The sequence below is a fragment of the Pantherophis guttatus genome, chromosome 5, assembly GCF_059756535.1.
Source record: "Pantherophis guttatus breed Tessera chromosome 5, ASM5975653v1, whole genome shotgun sequence".
NCBI classification, from domain to species: domain Eukaryota; kingdom Metazoa; phylum Chordata; class Lepidosauria; order Squamata; family Colubridae; genus Pantherophis; species Pantherophis guttatus.
This window is the reverse complement of record NC_142067.1, coordinates 28,443,717-28,465,111: the sequence shown is the minus strand read 5'-3', so window position 1 is coordinate 28,465,111 and position 21,395 is coordinate 28,443,717.

Below are 21,395 nucleotides of genomic sequence, written 5' to 3'. Positions count from 1 at the left end.
CAATTCAATTTATTATGAAAGGCAAATTAGTGCCTTTGTAGCCTCAACCAAAAATGTAATCCAGATACTGTCACTGATGATATAAAAACTATTAAACCAGCAGAACTAATAGCTAAACACATTTCAACAAGTTGCTAGTATAAAAAATACACAAAGTAAACAACTGCTGTTTCAGTTCCCAAATCAGGCCCAAAAGAGATGGAAATGGATCAAAATAGACACTCATTTGCTACAATAGCAGTTTAAGTGGCTGACCTATCATATAATCCCTGAACAATTCTAATCCATCAAAGTTAATAAATGGAGAAAGTTGCTAATATTTATGACAAACATACTTACAATGGAAAGCATTCTGCACTGTTTTAACTAAATTGGGTATATTTGTTATCGTTATTAATGATGATGGAACAGGAGTTGTTTCAAGTGGTTGAAGGCTGGATCAAGTTCTATCAAGGATGTAGTACATATTACTGTATATAATAACATTTGTAGTGATCTCTCAGGCATTTGTTTCAAAAATTCAAAGAAGCTTAACATAGAATTAAATCACAGTGACAATCTGAATTGGATGAAAAATACAGGAAAGAGTTTGAAAAGTTAATTTGACATGCAGAGAAATTTATCTTAAAGTTTAGAAAACTGAGAAATGTAAGAAATGTCTCTAGTGTTTTTTGAGGGGTTGTTAGCAGTATGATAAAAGAGGCAACCTGTTTTTTTTATACAGTTTGGGATGATATTTAACTGACATTCTAGTTTTATCCTATGCTCAAATTTCCCAGAAGGATTTGACCTATTTGATACTTTACTGTCTGGCAATCCTTTTACCAACAAATTTTTCCTGCTTTATTTAATTTGACTATTCTTTATTGTCATCTGGAAATAATATTCTTTGCATGTTTCCTACAATTATTTTTTGAAACAGGTTGCTTTCTCTTCATATTCTTAAGGGCAAATGAACAAATGCAACCACAAATACAGTACTTTGGACACAACCTGTTAGAAAACAATAGACTCTTGAGAAGATTGGGAAATGAGATTAGAAAAATAGTGAACATTTGAAAACAGGAAGCAAGCACATTTATAGTGGCAATCAAAAGTTGAAGTTAGAAAACTAATTTTGTAAATGGGACCCAGTGGCCAAATTAATACATATAAGAAACTGGAGAAAGTTTTGATGATGAGTAATGGCCAATGGCTGAAAAAGTACAATGGATGGCAAAATATAGGTTCTTAAAGAATATACAATATCTTCCTATTGCCTTTAAAATGGAGGCGGTGGTTCAGTGGCTAAGATGCTGAGCTTGTCGATCAGAAGGTCGGCAGTTCAGTGATTCAAATCCCTAGTACCGCACTCTTAGTACCGGAGTGACCTCCTGTTACTTGTCCCAGCTTCTGCTAACCTAGCAGTTTGAAAGCATGTAAAAAATGCAAGTAGAAAAATAGGGACCACCTTTGGTGGGAAGGTAACAGCACTCCATGTGCCTTTGGCGTTTAGTCATGTGGGCCACATGACCATGTTTACGTCTTCGGACAGCGCTGGCTCTTTGGTTTAGAAATGGAGATAAGCACCGCCCCTAGAACCGGAAATGACTAGCATACATGTGCTGGGGAACCTTTACCTTTATTGCCTTTAAACATTAGGACTAATAGCCATTCATAGTCCTATCATAGCACAATTTGTCTCCTTTAAATCTATTTAAACTAGTAATTTTAACAAGATCTGGCAGTAAAAAAAATCCATCAATTGATTATATGCTATGAGAAGTGTTTTTGTTTACCCTAATTCTTCTATCAGTCATTTTGATTAGATAATTCCAATAAGCGAAGGGGGAAAATTTATTTCTCTCAATTTTCTCACCAATATTGTAAAATTACCTTTCAGATTTTATAATGTTCTATCCTCAACTTCTTTGGATCTTTTCAGCCATACTAGAAATATTAAATGTATAAACTTTTACTCCTTGTTCAGTAAATTTACTTCTCCTTTTCCAGTTTTGCGAAGCTCTTTGTGATTTAGGATATCCAGAGTTATAATTAGCAATATTCTTGAAAAAAAATCCAGAAAAGAAATACATACAAATAAAATAAAAATAAATTATATGTGTGTGTGTACACACACACACATACACACACACTGTATATGAGATGCAGTTTGGTGAATCAGTGGCACTTTATATAAACCTATCTGAATTTTGGCCCATCCATTATTCCAGAACAGTCTGTTAAACAAAGACCAAGAAGAAAATGTTGAAATGGTTTTATAACAGACCTGGATTCTGAAATTCTAAATGTTGAAATATGTTTTTGTGCACTATGTCCTACCGTAGCCTGATTGTTTTCTGGAACAGAATAACAATTTCCATAATTCCAGACCAGCAAGAATTTGAATAAGAAGATGATTTGTTACTGTTGGGGCAACACAGACTAATATAATTATCCTTCTGGAAATTATAGTTCAAAAAGCAGATGAACCCTTGTGATTTATCCTATTAAGAAGTAAGATAACAAACTATGTGGCTCCTCTATTAGGTATAATAGAGTATAACTATTTTGTGCAGAAATAGGAATATTTCTTCTTTCTTTCTGTAGCTGAAGCTCCACATTCATGCAAACCACAGTATTCACATGAATTTGATAAATTAGTCAAACGGTTGTTTGAAGGTTTCATCAATCTTTCCCACTTTTTGGACTGAAATATTTTAGCCCAAATATTAAGTAAGGAAGCTAATATGTAATTGAAAACAACTGTCATGTCTATGTGTGATTGTGTGTGTATGTGCTTGTGTATGTAATTATGTACATATTTTTAAAATGTGGTTTTTAAATAAAATATATATAATATCTTTTATTTTAACTACTTTTGAGCTGTGGCTATGGCCATTCAAACTTCAAGGAGAGCTCTTAACAATCTCCTCAATCTTCTCAAAAAGAAAATAATTTAATTTGTGCAAACAAATTGTGGGAGCAGAAAAAACAAAGCAATTATATTTGGTCAAAATATATTTCACCCCTCACTGTGTAGCGCCCAGCTATAAAAATTTCTCATCCAACCTGATGAGGGTGTATTTTTTTGTTGTTGTTTTTATGATGGCTTTATTTTGATTGATGGCTACTAGAGGGTTTTACTGAATTTTGAGGCAAAACTATTGTGCAGTCACAAATCATACCAATGTGACTTAATAATATGACAATTACCTTTACCATTATCACCATCAAAAATTCACATCAAGACAGTGCAGACTTGTATTCTAAGATTTTTTTTTAATGAAATTGTAACCACATGGGAACGTATAGCTTACTGCCACTATCGCTATAATATTTCTCTCCCTTGCTTTGCCCTCCCTGACCCCCATCCATATTTTAGAGAGATATTTCTATGATTTAAATGAATTATCTCCTCAAAAGCTCTCCCTTGTGATTGGAAACCGCAATCTGGGTTCTAAATCATGGTGAGAGTTCATAAATACAGCAAGTTTCCTACTTCAGAGTTTGCCTAATATGCTTCTGTGAATTTTATAACATGCCAATTACAATCGTTTGAAGAATGGCTGTTTTTTTAAATTTAATTTTTGTAAATCATGGGCCATTTTGAAAATAATGAAGGAACAACAGAACCCATGAGGGACCTATGCTTCTTCCTTCCACCCCTCAGAATATGATATGAAAGAAGAGAACACCTATCAACTTTATGAGATGATATCCTACTCCTGATGTGAGCCCATCTTGCATCTCCCTAATATCCCAAGAATATGGGAAGTCCAATCTCTTATATCTTCCACTGCTTCTTTTAAGAAACATGCAAAATACCTGTAATGAATGTGTAGTCGGCTCCTCATACATCTAACATTACCAAGAGGTAGAGATTTTTTTTTCCTTCACTATATGACTCAAACCTTATGAATTCTCCCTAACTTATTATTTTATATTCTGATTGTCAGATGTAAATGCCTTATTCTCCAATGTGTAAATAATGTATATATGGAACATCAGAGGTTAACTTATTCTTTGGACTTTAATGTATTCATAACTTACCACTCCCATTCCTAGCTCCACCCCTTGTATATATAAGGAGCCACCCTCACCATTCTCGTGGCTTCTACCTCGAATATTCAGTGAATATAGAATGCCTATCATAATTAAAAAGAAATATATTTAAAGCTTTAACTTCTATTATCTTTATTGAGTCTGATCCTGAAAATATTGCAACAAGCTGGTAGCAGAGGATGGTTAATTGACTCAATAAGTAATTAAAAAATGTCCAAGAAAGATAGGCCCAACACCAGGGCCTACAGCAAAGAAATAGAAACTGATCAAGAGATGATCAACGAATCCACCAATGCGATTTCGAGAGAATCCGAAGAATACACCACTGAAGAAGAAGAACTAATGAGTGAAAATAATGACCAGAAAGAAATCGAAATAGAAAATAACGAACTCAGGTCAGAGATATTAAAGATACTAAAAAGCCAAAAGAATGATGAAAGTCTCATCGCGGACCTCCAGGAGATGCTGAAGAACAGCGGAGCAGCGAGAGAGAAAAACGTCATTAAAGAAAAACCCAAAGATCAAAAAATCGTAAGTGAGATGACTACTGAGAAAATAGTTGTTAAAAAGAAAAGATGTGATCCCGCGCGAAATTTTGAATGGCAGCCATCTTGGTTTCAACGAACTTCAAAAGAGAATGGAGCAGAGCCAATCAAAACGCTCAGTTCAAAATTTCTGGCGCGAAAAACACTATCAGACGAAGAAAGTGAGAAAGAAGTCTCAAACTCTTCAGATGATCCAAAATCAGAAAGTGAAGACGATTTAACGAAATCTCAAGTAAAATCAGCAATGAAAACGCTTTTTGCTGCTTTTGGGCCAAGACTGAAAATTACCAAGACATCTACGAAGAAGCAAGAAATCAAACCGGCGACTCAAGACCTGCACGCTCCCATCCTGACTTCGAAAGCGACGACGCCCGAGCCCAGAGAGCCATGCCGATTTCGCCCTACACCACAGACAAAATCGAATACCAACGCACACAAAAAGAAGAAAAGAACCGTCACCACCACCAGAACCCCAAAAACCGAGCCAGAGACCGACTCATCTGAGGAGGAGCGGATCGAGAGAGCTGAAAGGGAGAGAACCTTCCACGACGCCACCAAAGAAGAAATGAACAACGCGCATGTGCGAAACTACGTAGACGACCCAGAAGGACTTGAACTGGCCAGAGAACCGCGCAGACTCATTGCAAGCATCCCAATGCCGTTCTGTAATTTCCTGCACTTGAGAGATCACGGACTGCCCCAGGTTGTAAGTAATGGACAGAATAATGTAGGTAACTTACCCAGTGACTTCCCAAAACTTAGAATTGATGGCATTAATTTACAAGAGTGGTATCAACAGCTTCAGGTTATTTTCATGAAAGAAAATTTACTATTCTTTATAACTAGCCCTCCAAGAAGACCTTGGACTTTAAAAATAGATTGTTTACATCATAGAGCATTTTTCATAATAATATCTAGCGTGTCTCCTGCAATGTATCATAGCATCAAACCAAACCTAACTGTATCAGAAATAATTCAATGCATGTTTAATCTATTTCACAGCGATAGCGTAGCTACAACCACAAGAATGTCTAAGGATTTCTTTTCCTCTAGAGTAAAACCAGGGGTTTCTATAAGTGAGCATTTGATAAATCTAAACAAAATAAGAGCTGAGCTACAATTGAGGGGGGAAGTGATTTCAGATCAAACAATGAAAAGTGTTATTATCAATTCACTTGATCCATCATGGGATAGCTTTATGTCACACTTAGATACCATTAATTTGGGATATTTATCCATAGAAAGTCTATCTAACAAATTGATAGCAGAAGACAATTCAAGAAAAAATCGATCCAATAACCAAACAGACCACAAACCTTTTAGGAAAGTAGTCTTTCAAGATAAACATAATGAGGCCTTTAGATGCTACAATTGTGGATCCAGGGAACATAGTAGAAGAGACTGCCCCAAAGTCTCAAGAGAGAGACATAGACCAGAATATAGGAGCAAATATAATTACAGACAATCTTCCACAGATAGACACAAATATAGAAGCCCACCAAATTACAAAGAAGGTAGAGGGGGTAGAGAAAATTCAAAAGAGAGGAAATCTGGGTCACTGAATGGGCTAAATAAACAAGACAGCACCAGAACACAGCTGGATGAGAATAACAATTGGCTTATTGACTCTGGTGCAACAAATCACACCACCAACAACAAAAGTATATTATCTTCATTTATAGAAGATAAGTTTGTGATAAAGGTAGCTAATCAAGAAAAGGTTCAAGTACTAGGCAAAGGAAATGTGACCTTGCCTGGTCTAGGGAAAATAGAGGGGGTATTATTAATCCCAGAAATACCTCACAACATACTAAGTGCCATAAAATTAAGCAGAGAATCTGATATCAATATAGTTTTCTCAAAGGGGAAAGCAACTATAGAAAAGAACAAAACAAATGTAGGTACTGTAATGATAAAAGGAGGTCTACCCTATCTGATAACTAAAGAAAGATGTTTACATAACATTGATTCAAATATGGAAGATTGTATTGAAGCAGATGATGAAAATGTCAGTAACAGTGACAATGATGAGTGTAGAATAACTCATGATCACAAAAACACATACAAGGAAAAGAAACCAAAAATAGGTAAACCAATTCATGATGAGTGTGCTCACATCTTACACAGGAAGTTAGGACATGCAAGCTTTCCTGTAGTACAAAAAATGACTGAACACGCAGAAGGTGTCAAAATAAAAAATTGTGAAAATTATTTGGAATGCTCAGTATGTAAGTCCACCAAACTAAAAACCAGTCCCAGACCAAAAAAATCTAACAGATCAACTAACAATATTTTTGATTTGGTACATATGGACTTAGTTGGTCCATTAAGTCCCTCAATTACCTATAGAAAACGTTACTTCCTAACAATAGTGGATGACTACAGCCGATATGGTTTTGTTTACACATTAAAGCACAAGGATGAAACATTTCAGAAATTTAAGGAATTCTACAAACGTATAGAAACACAACATAATATCAGAATAAAGCAAATTATGACAGATAGGGGATGTGAGTTCATGTCTAAAGAATTCTCCCAATGGTTAAAGGATAGAGGAATGTTACATTTCACGTCCAATCCTTTTTCTGCATTTCAAAATGGAGTTGCAGAGAGGAAAAATTCCACACTACAAACCATGATTAGGTGCACATTAGAGGATGCTGGTTTAGGCAAACAATTTTGGTCAGAGGCATTACATTATTCGAATTACACTCAAAATAGAACCTGGTCCAGTATTGTGAATAAGACACCATATGAGGTGATGTACAATAGAAAACCCAAATTATCACACATGCACATATTTGGAGTCACTGCAGACGTACACATACCTAAACAATTGAGGAGAAAGGGAGAAAACGTATCCAGGAGATTAAGATTCATGGGATACGAAACTGGAACCAAAGGGTACAGATTTATTGATAGTAATAACAAATTTATAGTATCCAGAACAGCTGTGTTCCATGAACAGGCCAATTGGTCAAAATTGCACCTTAATGAAATATTTCCTAATAAATGTAAAGATACGATATCTTGTGAGGAAGGAACAACAGAAAATCAAAATATTAACAAAAGTAAGAACAAAACCAAAACTTGGACTAATAGTCAGCATAAAATAAAGACAGACACATTAACAAAAAAGGAAGCTAGATATTTGCATGATAACCATAGCAAGCCTGAAAGAACTATTAGAAACAATAGAAACCAAATACCAAATAAATACAAAGATTACATAATGCATATGAATGGAGAACAAATAACACCTAATACATATGAAGAAGTATTGAAACTTCCACATGAAGAAAGAGAAAAATGGGAACTAGCTATGGAAAAAGAGATGGAAAGTTTACAAGGATTAAATGTATTCACACCTGCGATCGCACCTAAGGATAAAACAATTATAGGTACCAGGTGGATTTATAAAATTAAGAACTTAGAAGGAGGCAATACCTTATACAAGGCTAGACTAGTTGCACAAGGCTATGCACAAAAATATCCAGAAGACTATACTGATACATATTCACCCACAGTGAGAACAGAGAGTGTCAAAACAGCCCTTGTAGTAGCATCTGCACTCAATCTGGACGTATTCCAATATGACATACAGACCGCATACTTACATGCAAAATTAGATAAGGAAATATATGTAAGAGCACCACACAGTCAATACACTAATAAGAACGAAATTTGGTTATTAAATAAGAGTCTGTACGGATTAAAGCAATCCGGCAAAAGATGGTACGATTGCTTGGTAAAAGTACTTAAGACCATGGATTTCAACGCCACCACTGCTGATAACTGTTTCTTTGTAAAAAAGAGTAATGATCATATTGAATTTGTATTAATTTACGTGGACGATATTTTATACATTGGAAAGCATAAAGAGAGCAGGGAAATCTTTGTAAATAAGTTAAATGAACACTTCTCACTGAAATCTCTGGGTAAAGTGAATAAATACCTTGGTGTGCAAATTAACAAAACTAAAAGGGGATTCAAACTTACACAGAAAGATAAAATCATCGAACTCCTAAACAAATGTAACTTAAATAATGCTAAAACCTGTGACACCCCTATGCAAACTGATTTTCTTAGAAACACTGATGAATCTTCCCCTGAGTTTAAAGACAACACATTTTACAGATCAGTTATAGGTTCACTCCTTTATATATCTAATTGGACTAGGCCAGATATTGCATTACCTCTCAATCTATTGTCAAGATATGTTAGTAAACCAACCTTGTATCATTGGGAAGCTGTCAAAAGAATTCTAAGATATCTGAAGGGTACATTAGATTTTTGTTTAATGTTGGAACCCAATAATGACAGAGAACCAAAAATTACTTGTTATGCTGATGCAGATTGGGCTGGTGATACAACATGCAGAAAGAGTACTTCTGGTTATGTTTTTCTACTGAATGATTGTCCAGTTTACTGGTATACTGGTAAACAAGAACTAGTGGCCACTTCTACTACAGAAGCGGAATATGTTTGTTTGTCCAAAGCTGCAAATAACCTTGTATGGTTCAATGATCTGATCACTGATGTTTGGAAGAAACCCACCTTACCATTTATTATGCATGAAGACAATAAAGCGGCCATTGAAATATCCAGATCCGATGCAATTGGACAAAGGTCCAGGCATATTGATATAAAGTTTAAGCATGTGAGACAACTGTCTCAAGACGGATTCATTAAAGCAATACATTGCGATACTTCTGAACAATTAGCTGACATATTAACAAAACCCTTACCTTCTAAACAACACAAATATTTAACTTCTAAATTATATGTATTATATTGTCCTGAATCAGAATGTAATTGGTGTTGTGTAACGAACCGGCATTTAGAGGGGGATTTGTCAGATGTAAATGCCTTATTCTCCAATGTGTAAATAATGTATATATGGAACATCAGAGGTTAACTTATTCTTTGGACTTTAATGTATTCATAACTTACCACTCCCATTCCTAGCTCCACCCCTTGTATATATAAGGAGCCACCCTCACCATTCTCGTGGCTTCTACCTCGAATATTCAGTGAATATAGAATGCCTATCATAATTAAAAAGAAATATATTTAAAGCTTTAACTTCTATTATCTTTATTGAGTCTGATCCTGAAAATATTGCAACACTGATCTTTTTCTTTTGGAGATGAGAATCATCTATGCAGCTCATACATGTACACAGAGTGATATACATAAATGCTTAATGTATTAACTGTTCCTTACAACGAGCATCAGAATGCCAACAAGAAGTTCTCAGCCAATGGTGCTTTTGGAGATTTTAAAACTGTAACATTCAGAATCCTCAACTGAATCCACTTAGTGTTTTTCCTTCTTCATGCAATCTCACATTTACTTAGAGGATTGATTTCCCTTGAAATCCACTTCTGTCATATTTCTAAAAGCTCAGGCATAAAAATTGATATTCTTGTGAACTTTGGCTACTTAATATCTGTCATATTTCTTCCCAAGATTGACTTTTGAATGACATTATTTAAAATGTAGTTATATGCTGTGACTCTTTCCCAGGTGAAACTCTCCCATCAATCAGTCTGCATCAAGAAATGAATGTTCTCTGCTCTGCAAAGCTCTCTGCACACTAACAATAAGCAAAGTGCTCACTCTGTCACAAACCACAATTTGGGTCTTGAGGAAATGGAGCAATGAAAAGTGTGGAATTCATCTTCAACTTTTATCAGGCCCTAGAGTTGGCAAATGAATTGTTTTTCTGGGCAAATTAACTTATGCCCCAACTATTGGGATGAATTTTTTCAGATGAATGATGAATTGACCCCAGCTGGAACATCTGTAGAAGTAATGCCCCATTTAGGATACTGTGAAAGCAAGTACTATCATCCTTTTTGTCTATTCTTCAGTCTCTAGTGAAAAAAAACAGCTCTACGTGGAGAGATTATTTCTTTTGTGTTTTTCATGCCAACTGAAAAACTAGCATTGATCTTTCTGCAGTCATCTCCCCAAGGCTGAAAGGCATGTAGGATATTGTAAAAAGTTTAAAAAATAGACATTTAATTTAGCCTATTTAAATTCTTAGTTAAATAGCCAACTAGTTGTTTAAAGAATGTTTCCTTTGAGCAGTATAATTCTGGTGCACTGTCTGAACTACTACAATGGAATAATGTTTTCCACCTAAAGATTTTCATTCTGTCTGTGGTTTGCATCGGTGTCTCTTGTGAAGTTGCTGTCAGCAAGTCTGAAAGCCCCACATGATTTCTCTTTTGTGTGATACAGTAGATTCCTCTAACTCTTTTGTTTTAGGAGTGCAAGCAAACTTTTCCTCCTGATTCCCAAAATACTTTTTCTAATTTTTTTTATATTTAACTAACTTCCTGCTTTTTCTTCTTTCTCTGTTTTTGAAACTTGGGATATTTCCTTTGGATGATGATGTTGTCCTAGTAGTAAATAACAACGGAAGGTAACCAGAAGCCTAGAAACAAATGATTTATTAACCTACAACTTTTGTCTAGTTTGTATGTTAAGGATGCTCCTCCCTTCTAAAATTCATGTATTTTGTAGATATGAATCGGTGGTGAAATTCACATTTTTTTTACTACTGGTTCTGTGGGCCTGGCTTGGTGGGCATGGTATGGCTTGGTGGGCGTGGCTTGGTGGGCGTGGCAGGGGAAGGATACTGCAAAATCCCCATTCCCTCCCCACTCTGGGGCCAGCCAGAGGTGGCATTTGCCAGATCTCTGAACTACTTAAAATTTCTGCTAGTGGTTCTCAAGAACCTGTCAGAACCTGCTGACAGGAATTTCACCCCTGATATGAATACAGTTACAAAAATTGCCCACATTCTGTTTGACTATTAACATTACAACCTTTTGGTCTTAGATATTTAACATCCCTACTTGAAAGAACAATCCATTGGGATCTGAATCAAAGATTGTCCTCTTTCCTCCTGGGATCAAATACATTATGAGCAGAAATCCTAAGTCAAGGCAGTTCAGCTGAGAACCCATTGTATTAAAAAAAAAACTTAGAGTATTGTGTAAAGGTGATGTATTTATCTGAATGCTGATTTTTACCACATACGTATTTTATTACTGTATTTTCTTTTTATCTACAGTACTTTATCCTCTAATCATATTCTGTATTTTACTTTTATTTTATTTGATATAGACATAAGACTAAACAATTAATTAAACTACTATTACTCGATTATTATTTTGCTTGAAATACATTTTTGATAAATTTAAAATAATGTTTTACATAAAAGAAATTTAATACCAGCATATTGCTGCTTTATTATTTGGTTTTTTTCCCCCTTTTGGTTAAATATGTTGTTTTTAGTATTTTTTAAATCTACTGACACTAAGAGGCTGTCCTACTTAAGCTCATTTTCATTTCATTGGAGTTTACTAGAGAGAACTGGTTATTTATTTATTTCAAGTATTTCTATGCCACCCCAATCAAAACAACTCTGAACAGTTGATGCAGAAAGAAAAATACAATATATAACAGGCCCATATACAGTATATATGCAAACGTGCAAATATATATACAGTGTGTGTGGGTGTGTGTGGGTGTGTGTGTAAAATACAGCAGCATTACAACAATGCAAAGTAGATAGAATTAAACAGATGTCAACATCAAATAAAATCAGAGGAAGCTCTCCAAAACAGCTTTATCTTCAAGAGCCTTTGAAAGACCAGTGAAAAACAACTTTTCCACATTGTTTGCATTGCAAACAAAAGCAGCACCTTCTTTCTTAAACCTGTCCAAAGTGTCAGATTTGCAGAGATCTCTCCCTGGTAGATTTAATGGGTTGCACCAAAACTGATTGTAGAAGACAACCATGAATGCTTTATAAGTTAAAACCAGCACCTTCAATTACATCCAGAAACCCATTAGCATCCTGTTTATTTATTTACTACATATTTAAATGTATTGGCTGCCCAAATACAGTGGACTCTGGGTGGCTTAAAAACTAAAGAAATAAAACATATAAACAGTGAGAAACATTATCTCAACAGGCAGCCTAGGCAATGCATGGTTTATAATACCAGGGTTAAGTGTTCCCAATGTTGGGAGCCCAAAGGTATGCAGCAGTGGTGAAATCCAATTTTTTTTTACTACTGGTTCTGTGGGCATGGCTTGGTGGGCACGGCAGGGGAAGGATACTGCAAAATCTCCATTCCCTCCCCACTCCTGGGGGAAGGCTATTGCAAAATCTCCATTCCCACCCCACTCTGGGGCCAGCCAAAGGTGGCATTTGCCAGTTCTCTGAACTACTCAAAATTTCCACTACCGGTTCTCCGAACTGCTCAAAATTTCCGTTACCGATTCTCCAGAACCTGTCAGAACCTGCTGGATTTCACCCCTGGTATGCAGGCTGCTGCATTTTGAAACAACCAAAGTTTCTAAATATAGTTTAAGCGCAGTCTCAGGTGGATAGTGTTATAATATCTAGACAGATGGTATAAGGCCATATTTTACCATTGCTAAATCCTCCTTTTCCAAATAAGACTGCAAATTGCTTATCAGCTGGAGAAGGTGTAGCCTCATCTGGTCCACTGCTTTCACTTTCTGATCTAGAAGACCTTTAAGTTGTAAACCTGCTCCCTGATTTGAATATTTGCCCATCAGCTCCAGTAGTGAATGAGGACATCCATGTAGCAACAGCAACAGTAACTCTGACTTGTCAGCATGGTTGGGAAAGGATGATGGCCATAGCATTTCCCTCAAGACCCAGGGCAGCAATGTAAAACTAGATATCATCACCGTAATGAGCATATTGTACCCCAAGCTACTGTGTTTCCTAGCAGCAACATATAGATGCAGGAAAGTAGATGAGATGAGAGTAACCCCTGTGGAACTACCAGGGGTCAGGGACCAAATTAGGGACTACCAGGCAAGCCTCTTGGAATTGCCCATTAAGGAAGGAAGGAAATCATTGCAAAACCCCCAAGCAGTCAAAAAGGATATCACAGTTAAAAGTATCAAAAGCTATTGACAGATCTACCAAGGTTCGATTGGATTCATTTCTCTTATCCAGGTCACAACACAGATCACCTAGGATGGGTGGGCAAATGTGGCTCTTTTACAACCTGTGGACTTCAACTCCCAGAATTCCTGAGTCAGCCAAACTGGCTCAGGAATTCTGGGAGTTGAAGTCCACAGGTTGTAAAAGAGCCACATTTGCCCACCCCTGACCTAGGAGAATAAACAAAGCCAGACCTGAAAAAGGTCCATGTAATCTGCTTCCTCTAAGATTCTACAAAGTTAGTTTACCACCACTGTCTCAACAACCTTCACAAAGTGGAGATTGGAGACTGGTCAGTAGTTTTTTTTAACATCTCTGGGTCTAGGGACAGCCTTTTAAGGGGAAAATATACCAGAGCCTCTTTCAGGGCTGCTGAAAACTTCTCCTTCACACAGTGAGATATTGACAAAGTGGTCATTCACAAGCAAACTTCATGCACAAGCTGTGAAAGGCAGGAATCCAACAACCACATAGCAGAAGACATAAAAGACAGCACTTTATCCATTTCCTCAAATGTCACAGACCATAAGTAGTCCCAAATAACAGGGGGAAATTGTGGTCCATCCCCCCCCCCACGCATAGACTATGTCCAATTGGAATTAAGGTTACAGGGAATCTGAGCACTGAATGGCAAAATTCAGAGATTGGACAACCATTTGTCTGAAATGGTGTAGGGTTTCCTGCCTAAGCAGGGAGTTGGACTTGAAGACCTCCAAGGTCCTTTACAACTCTGTTATTCTATTCTATTCTATTCTATTCTATTCTATTCTATTCTATTCTATTCTATTCTATTCTATTCTATTCTATTCTATTCTATTCTATTCTTCTCTACTCTACTCTACTCTACTCTACTCTACTCCGCTCTACTCTACTCCATTCTATTCCATTCTATCCCATCCCATCTCATCCCATTCCATCCTCCATCCTCCATCCCCCATCCCCATCCCCATCCCCCATCCCCCATTCTATCCTATCCTATCCTATCTTATCCTATTCTAAAATGATGCATAAAATTCTTATAGTAGCCAAGAGGAAGATCACAAGTCTATAAATAGTCTCTGAATGGTAGCTGTCTTACTGCCATTGTGAATGGCCAAAGTTGGGCATGTAACCATGTCTGGTCAGATTTGCTTTCAGATTTCCTCTATTGATGTTCCAGACATAATGGTGGTACTTCATCTCTCAAATAACTCAGTAAACCAAAGTACCCTTTGGAATCAGTCCTCAGAAAGAGGTTGTTCAGGGTCAATAATGTCAGGGCTTGGCTTATTTCCTTATACAGCTACTTACTAGATGCTGAAGAAAAATGCCTACTAGAAAACTCAGAAAATCTCTTAAGTACCCTCTGAAAATCAATTGGATCCATTAGACACCTGGGGCAATTGGTTCTAATGCCCTATAGAAGTTCTAGGAATCTACTAACTAGGTAGTAGCATGATTGTACACCTTACCTCACAAAGAACATAGTACTCTGTTTAAGAACTGTCTAAGAATAAACAGTCATTTTGAGGCATTCTTTATTTGAAATGCTGCCCAGCCTAATTTTAGATCAGAGATGAAAGAATTATAAAAACAAAGAAAGGGACATTAAGGTTCTTTATAACAATTCACTTCCAAATATTTTACGCAGGATACTGATCAATCTTTCTGACAATGGTAGGATGTATTATGATTCTATTTAAATTCATAATTTAATAATTAGTGAAAATTATTAGAAACAACTACTAATGAGCAATATAAAATTTGCCATTGATGAATAGCTTATGCAAATTATATGATTATTCTCTTTCATACTTTTTTCTGATAATTTTTCTTTCCTTTTGGCATAAATGGTCATTCTACTGTTAGAAGATGCATGTTTTTGGTTCCATACAATCATTTTAAAACCCCATCAAGACTAACAGTGAGTAGTTTATTCATAATCAATAGACCATGTCTATAGTATATTTTTACTTTTATTAGCATTTTCCTTTACAGGTGTAGAATATCCACAGAATGATTTTTGTAGTCTATAATGTTTTTTTCAATCTTCTGAAATTCACAGTCTGTTTTATTTTTGTCTTTTGACCAGTGCCATCAGATCACCCTGACCTAGGTTACTGAGGTTGCTATCAGATAACAATTGAATGATACCTACTGATACTAAATCTGCCAGATGCTTCTGCATTTTTCTCTCATTAATCTCTTTCCAGCATGTTTTGAGTTACTCATGGTCCCAATGAAAAGAGGATTTTCATAACTAACACTTCTACAATATTAAAATTGTGCTTTTCTACACTGTAAAAACAGTTGAACCAATGAGCCATTTGTCATGCATCTTAATTTTAATATGAAATACTAATCAGCCTTTACAGTCATGTTCCCCCCTTGCACCGTTATCTTTTTTATGAGCACATTAGCATTGTTATTAAGGGAGAGGACTCATACGGACATAAACACACTTAGCATTTATTTATTCCTTCCTTTGAGTTCATCATTGGAGACAATCACCTATGCTTCAGAAGCAGATGCTATCACTTTTGTTAGGGTTATGGAGGTTTGATATTAAAGGAAGTAAACCTGTTGAAAATTTGATGTCATTAGATCATGGGTTGTTTTATGTATATTGTGCGGACATTTCTTTGTTGTAACAGATTCATCTTGTTGCATCATTCCATAAAATAAAAATGACTTTGAATAGTCGCTGCTTCATTCTGGTAGCAGAGAGTGGGCAATGCCCATGTATCATTCTTGGTTGAGAGAATGCTATGCCAGAATTTGACTTAAAATTTCTCAAAAGTATTCTTCCACTGCAGAAGAGGTTTGAGTTTTTATACCAGATTTGCAAGAGGCTTAAGAACTTATTTCAGAGTTAATCTGTGTTTGTTTTCAAGCTTGCTTTAGAGACTGTAGTGGGTACAGTTATTTTCTGTTGCACAAGTTTTCTTCATTCTGAAGCATCCTTGGTTGCCATCATTTCCAACTCTGAAAACAACAGAGTATTTCCAATTGAATGTTCCCCACTTTTTTGGAATATAAGGAAAGTTTGGGATGCCAGGGAAACTGCCTACCACTAGAGACATGATTGGGTAATGAAAGAGAAGGTAACTAAATAGTGAATAACACTATATCCCACTAATGATAATTTGTCTGGCATTCTTATTTTCCTTGAAATAAATGTTCAGAGCAAAATTTCTTTCTATCAATTTGAGAAATGGTAGGAAAAAAATGCAGGAAAAAAATGATTTAAATTGAAGGACTCACCGGAGAAGAGCCTAATGCTGGGAAAGATTGAGGGCTAAAGAAGAACGGGGCAGCAGAGAATGAGGTGGCTGTATGGAGTCACTGAAGCAGTAGGCATGAGCTTAAATGGACTCCAGGGGACGGTAGAAGACAGAAAGGCCTGGAGGAATGTTGTCCATGGGGTCGCGATGGGTCGGACACAACTTCGCGACTAACAACAACAACAATTGATTTAAACAGGATGCAAGTCCATAATGCAAACCATTGGTAGTCCCAAAAGTGCTTTTCAAAAGGCAACTGGACTTTCTTGGTTTTTTTCTTTTAAAAACATTTTGCTTCTCATCCAAGAAGTTTCTTCAATAGAATGGAGAATCTCCATAGATATTAAACCATTAGTATTTTTAGGTGCTCTCTCGTGATCTATACTTTTTGACGTATTTGCATTATTTCTTTTTGCTTTTTCTCAATACCCAGATTTCACAATGATATGTTATTAGTAGAAAAGAAATTGTCATTGCTTAACTATCAATCAAATCTTTATTATAGTCATAGACTACCATAAGAAGGGTGGAATATAAAAAATAATTTTAAAAGCAAATAACGAAAATAAACAAAGGTAACAACACAATACTTAGCTTGCTTAACTATTCTTTACTATTCTATTCTTATTTGATATCATACAAACATGCTTATCTTTCAAAATCTTGCCTACATTTTTCATTAACTTCTCCCTAGAATTAAGCTCCTCTTTATGTGGCCAATAGGCTGTCCATCTTTATTCTTAAGCCTAATTTACCACCTTCATTTTTAGTGAGTTCACAAAGCATGCTGGTTAACATTACCTTTGTCTTCCTAATTTGTAACATTAACCCAGATTTTTCATCCTCCATAATTACTTCCATAATGTACTTCTCTTACTTTCAGTTAACAAAATGGTTAATCTACAAATCCTCCAAGTTTGATTTCATCTATTATCTCTTCCAATTTTTATCCTTACATCCTTATATTTAAAACAAATTATGGAGACAATATTCTTTCTTTAGCATCATTTGCTTTAATTAGATCTCTTTCATGATTACTTCTGAATAGTCCTATCTTATTTTTCTGTCATTCCTCTGATTTTCTTAAAACATCTGTCAATATTGTTAATTTTCCTAAGTTGCATTCTTGATTGAGCTATTGATTCTTCCGCTTCCTTCTTGCCTTTCAAAGTCTACATTTAGTTACCATACTATACACCCTTCTTGTTGTTGCAGAGTTTTCATCCTTCATCTTTCCCTGGATATCATGATAGCTATTATTCTGAAAGCTATTTGGAACTTTTTCAATTATGGATTTGTTTGTCTGTTTAACTTGTATGACTGCCCAATACAGTGACTAGACTGTCATTTTTTGCTTTGGTTTTCACAATATCTCTAATCATTTTCTATAGCAATTTGGTTTCTCTTTTGCATGGTAATCTGTTAAATTTACTTTCATTCTTTGTATTTATTTTATATTTTAACAGTCTTCCAGATCAAGACTTGCTGGAACAACTATTCTTTAAAAACAAATCTAGGTTTAAGCCAGGGGTGAAATGCAGCAGGTTCTGACAGGTTCTGGAGAACCAGTAGCGGAAATTTTGAGTAGTTAGGAGAACCAGCAAATATCATCTCTGGCTGGCCCCAGAGTGGGATGGGAATGGAGATTTTGCAGTATCCTTCCCCTGGAGTGGGGTGGGAATGGAGATTTTGCAGTATCCTTCCCCTGCCATGCCCACCAAGCCATGCCCACCAAGCCACACCACGCCCGCCAAGCCATGCTCACAGAACCAGTAGTAACAAATTTGAATTTCACCACTGGTTTAAACTATATATTTGAACTACAAACAATCTACACCAGGAAGTATCCTGGCTGACTGGATTGAATTTTTCTAGTTTCTAATTACACTATGATTTTGTGAATGCATTGTACATGGTATAACTGATGGTGCATGTTTCGATAAAGAGAGAGGGCTGCATGTTTTGTGGTTTGGGAGACGCTGTGGAAAGATTCATTATTTTTATACTGAGAACCTTTCTGGGGAAAGTTTTGGATTATGGTAATCCATTTTGTTCTGGTTTGAAGAATAAATAAGCCTAGATTCACTTATTCTCAGTTCATATTTCTTGTAAGTGGAGGCAAGGGTTACAATTATTAAACATTTCTGGCTTTATTTTAACTGCATCTCAGCCTTGTCATAAAGAGGGTAAGTATATCATCAGTTCCAATTTCTACTGTAACTTTTAGACTAGCATTGTAGGAAATTATGACTGCTGCCTTTCAATCAATGTCTAACAGAGAATCATAGAGTTGGATGCTCACACCCTTCTCAGTTTTTTACAGTGTTGGCTAGACAGAGGATCATTCTCCAAAGAGACCAACAGAAGTGCATGTGTTTGATCTTTATATGATAGGATCAACCCCTATCCCTTGCTGAGACTTTATTCTAAGGAACAGTATATCTATATCTATGAGGCTTTGAACGCACAAGTTGCCTTTTATTACAAAGTGAGGTAACCTAACTGTGATAGCATGAGGGCAGCACCCCCACATAAAACAAAATCTATGTATCAGGGCTCCCAGAGAAGCTGTCATTCTGAACAATACAGTTAGCAATGGACACATGGCTGGAACAGAAATAATCCATTATGCTGTAGATCTTTTATCATTCTCCCCTTTCCCCCAGTGAACTGTGCTCTTCTCTTTTCCCTATTTGTGCTCTATTTTGCTGTATGCAAACCGCAACTCCCTCTTTTCTCTATTCAGCTTTATTTTTCTGAACATTCATTAACTACTCACAAAAGACCATGCATGGTAGAAGGAAGTAGCAATTATCTGCTGATTCTGATCCATGTTTAATGGTCAGAGATTAGCATTAGCAGTAATAATGGAGTGTGGGATGCAGGCTATTTAGGACTGAGGAGCTGACAAGGATCCAACTGGCACTTCTCAGATGGAAGAAAGGGAGGGTTTGGCGGTGAAAAGTGACGTGTTTGCAAAAGCGATGGAGGAAAATCAGATGCTTCTCTGAGATAGATTTTGAAATATCACATTCTTCCCTTCAAAATAATTGCCTAGCTCGGTGTCACTTGTCTTTAGTCAGACAGAAATTCTATGCTTGCCATCTTATTTGGGCAGAGAATTCATTGGAGTCATTGGGGTTTTTTAATATCTCACAATGAAATGTCAAAAGGAGGCAGAGGAAGTGTATCTTTTGCATTTTGTATCACCAGGACAGCCCCTTTGAACTTTGCAGAGGAAATGTTTGGCCTAATCCTAATCACACTGCAATGCCAATCTGACATCATTGCAATGTCTCAGACCAACCAAATGACATGAAATTGGGCTTGGGCACTTGAGGACACACACTTCCTTTATTATTGGCCAGACTTTTTGCTCTATCCTACTTTATCTCTACCACCTGCCTGCCCTCGTATTACAAAGCAAACAGTAACATCTACTAAATTGTGTCTCCCATACAGGCATTGATAAGCATAAAAAACAAAACAGTAATTAGCTTGGACAAGTGCTCATTTGAATCCCCTCCCCCAAATGACAAAACCGGTCATTTGTTTCTTTGTGAAAAGATAAGCCTATCTCAATCACAAGGTTGATCATGAAGAGCCCTATGATTATTAGTTTCAGTTTACAAAGGAAGGGTAACGTAGAACAATGAACAAATGAATAATAAAATAGAGGACATTAGAGAAACAGGAAAAGCAAAGCTGCCACCCTTCAAAACTTGCAATATGTCTTGATCCATCTTATGCTTCATTGTATATGACCCAGAAACGTGGTGATAGGTTGCAACACATTATTTACTCCAGGTTCATTTAAAAAAAAAAAAAACATGGCTAATAGTTACAAATGTCACTGCTCATTGTATAGACTACTAAGCAACTGTGGGATTCAAATTTTTTTACTACTGGTTCTGTGGGCGTGGTTTGGTGGGTGTGGCAGGGGAAGGTTACTGTAAAATCTCCATTTCCTCATCATCAGCTGGGACTCGGGAGGCAGAGAATAGATGGGGGCAGGGCCAGTCAGAGATGGTATTTACCAATTCTCCCAACTACTCAAAATTTCTGCTACCAGTTCTCTAGAACTGTCAAAACCTGCTGAATACCATCTCTGCTACTAAGTTTACAAGGGTGTAGACAGGAAGCAAAGTGAACAAATAATGTTTACCATACAGCCTAGGGCTCAGGAAAGTGCTTATCAAGTGAATGCTGTAGTTGCAGCAAACTTAATTTCGTAGATATTTTCAAAACTTAAGAGTTTTGGTGTGTGGCTGGTTATTGTTTTACTGTATTCCTCTCTGATCAACTTGAGGGGCAGCAGGACATGATTTTCAATGCATAAATATACTGCTTAGTAACACATCCACACAATCCTAGGGAGTAATTTTCAGAATTTGGCTTATGTGGGCTCTGACTTCGTTATTCACAGGGGGAAAAAAATACACTGGCTAGGTGCCAGAAGAATGAGAAAAGCTCATCTGATTTATCATTACTTCAACCTGATTTTTTTTTTAATTGCTGTGAGTTGATTAGTTTTATGTC